Here is a 3,547-nt window from a genome sequence, read left to right on the forward strand (position 1 = left end):
CAGCACGATGTGCTGCCTGGATCCGGAATTGCGGATCCGCACTTCCGGGTCCCGAAAAAAATAGAACATGTCCTATTCTTGTCTGCAATTGCGGACAAAAAAAGGCATTTTCTATGAGAAGTCCAGCGATGTCCGTGTTTTGCGGATCCACGGATCCATTCCCTAATAGAAAATGCCTTTTCTGGTCCGCAATTGCAGACAAGAATAGGACATGTTCTTTTAGGAATGGAATTGTGGATCCCCAAAAAACTGATGCGGATCCCGAAAAAATGCGGATGCGCATCCGTTCCAGCCCCATTGAAAGTGAATGGGTCCACAAATTGCAGAACGAATGCGGACCCAAATTACGGATGTGTGAATGGACCCATAGGTGAAATTTATAGCACTGTCTTTGCTGCCCATAGCAACCAATCACAGCTTCACTTTGATTGGTTGCTAAGGGCAGCACTCTGGCTCATATATTTCACAGTCTGTGCTGCCCTTAGCAACCAATCACAGCACTGCTTTCATTCTCCAACAGCAGAGTACAAAATGAAAGCTATGCTGTGATTGGTTGCTATGGGCAGAAAAGAGTGCTATACATTTTGCCTTATACATTTCACAGTCTGTGCTGCCCATAGTAAAGCAGCACAGATTTCGTTTTGTATTCTTCGTGTATGGCGCTGTTGCCGTAGGGAAGGGGGGGAGGGGGTTGTGAAATCAAGTTATTTCATTATGTCAGCATCTAGACTGAAAACCAAGTACCGGGAAGTCTTGCCACACACTGACCTGGAGGACAGGGGCGAGAACATTTGTTGTTGAGCCAAATCGATTGCAAAATGATGAACCAATATCACATGAATACAATTTGAGAGAAATGCACAAAAATCCACATGACTGAGTGACCTTAAATATGGCCACCGTTACAGAGGTGGTCACATAGGGATGTAATGGTCAGTGTGGAGAGAACGGACCGTGGCGTCCATGTTGAGCCAATACGGCAACCTACACTGACTATTGCATCAGGCACCGAGCACAACGCGCCGGCCGGACAGACCCCGATTTCACACTTCACGGAGCGCTTTTTGTGTAGGTTTGAGTTGGGGGATTAATGTATTAGTGCAGGTCTACTGCTCTGTACGGAGGCCGGCGAGCCACCAGATACAGCACCTCCATCCAATCTATGTATATATACACATCTATATCCCATGACCAATGCAGCATGGACTAAACAAGACCTCTGAGGAGTCCTCTGGTATCCAGCTGCAGATCCTGCAAGTCGCTCGGTGCGGCCTCCGTGGATCAGACATGACGATGGGACTGAGATCTGGGAATTTGGAGACAAGTCATCACCTTCATCTCTTGTTCATGTTCCTGGACGGTGTTTGCAGTTTGGCTGGGGCATGATCCTGCTGATAGAGGGCACTGCCATTAGGGGGCACCACTGCCATGGAGGGTACTTGTCTGTACAGTGGTTAGATGGGTGGTATGTGTCACATCCACATCGTGCCAGGACACAAGGTCTCCAGCAGAATGTTGCCAAGAGCATCACACGGCCTCCACCGGCTTGTCTTCTTCCCATAGTGCACCTGGTGCCATCTGTTCCCCAGGTAAGGGATGCTCACGCACCCAAGTGTCTACATAATGTAACCCGATTCATCAGACCATAGCACACTTGGTGCCATCTCTTCCCCAGGTAAGTGACGCTCACGCACCCATCCGTCCACATGATGTATCCCGATTCATCAGACCATAGCACACTTGGTGCCATCTCTTCCCCAGGTAAGGGACGCTCATGCACCCGCGTGTCCACATGATGTATCCTGATTCATCAGACCAGGCCGTCTACTTCCCATAGTGCATCCCGGAATCATTTCTTCCCCAGGTAGGCGACACTCACGCACCCGGGCGTCCACATAATGTAACTGAATTCATCAGACCATAGCACACCTGGTGCCATCTCTTCCCCAGGTAAGTGACGCTCACACACCCGGCTGTCCACATGATGTAACCCAAATCATCAGACCAGGTGGTTTCTTCCATTGCTGCATGGTCCAGTTCTGATCCTCACATCTCCATTGTAGATGCTTTCGGAGATGGACAGTGCCCCATACACAGCATGCTGCGACGTCCTGACACCTTTCTATCATGGCCAGCAGTAGCATTGACAGCAATCTGCTCTACAGTAGCTCCTCTGTGGGATCGGGTCCCATTCACATCCCTGACCTGGTCAGCAGTTCACCGGAGATCCTTCCTTGCACCAGTTTTGGTATGTGTTAACCATTACATACCAGGAAGACCCCACAAGAACGGCCTATCTGGAGATGCTCTGATCCAGGTGTCTAGACATCACAGATTCATAACCACAGCACCAGTCATATATTGCACATATAGGCAGGGAGGTCAGTGGCGCCCCCTTGATGAAGTGCATGGTATTACAGTAGAGGAGCCGCACATAACATCAATCTGGAATGTCGTCTTTTAATATCATTATATTCAGATCATGTCTATTTCATCACAGAGAATCACGCGCCGCAGGAGACGGGCGGCTGCCGCCTAAATCTACGGGACAGCCGCCATCACTGCTTTATGTACACTTCACATTTACAGAAAAACAAGAACTGGATAGCAACTGAACTCAAACCTAGTGCAAAATTACAATAGTAAGTGAGGAGCGAGGGCAGGGGCCGAAAGTGCTGAGCGACATCATACTGCCACCTAGTGGTAAATTCACTGCAGTGCAAGGAACACATTATACAGCAGGCTCCAAGGGATTTTTCCTAAGTACGGCTTTATCAACGCATGTTCATAAAAAGATAACATTTTTGCAACTTTGTAACATTCTCGGTTTCAATTCCTCCCCATTTTCAAGATCTCTGTTTGCTGCGCGTGAATATAAAGAGTCACATTTACATCCAGAGGCTGAAAAAACAATCATGAACCCCCCCCGACCCGAAATGTGTGCACAGTGTATCACTGCTGTAGCTTTGCATATTTGTCAGCTTCTAGTTGTAAATGAGAATGTTTCTATTCACTGACTGCAAACAGGGATCTCAGAAACATTAAGGTCTATTATACAGTATGTAAGGTCTATTATACAGTGATAATCCTGTATGTACGAACTTCTGCATACTAGGCTTCCATTCCTCACCGTTTTCAAGATCTCTGATTGCTGTGAGTGAATGGAAGTATTCATAGGCAAAAAACAAACAAAAAAAACCTGACAAAACATGCAAGTACAGCTGCAATACACTGTAACTAGACCTACATGTGGTAGGTGGCCATGATCAAGATGGGTTTTCGGTAGTGATGAGCGAACTTCTGTTTTAAGTTCGGCGTCTAAAGTTCGGCTTCCGGTTAGCGGAGAATCCCGATATGGTTCCCGATATGGATTCCGACTTCCGTTGTGGTCCGTGGTAGCGGACTCAATAATGGCCGATTATTGATTCCGCTACCACGGACCACAACGGAAGTCGGAATCCATATCGGGAACCATATCGGGATTCTCCGCTAACCGGAAGCCGAACTTTAGACGCCGAACTTAAAACAGAAGTTCGCTCATCACTAG

The sequence above is a fragment of the Bufo gargarizans genome, chromosome 4, assembly GCF_014858855.1.
Source record: "Bufo gargarizans isolate SCDJY-AF-19 chromosome 4, ASM1485885v1, whole genome shotgun sequence".
NCBI classification, from domain to species: Eukaryota; Metazoa; Chordata; class Amphibia; order Anura; family Bufonidae; genus Bufo; species Bufo gargarizans.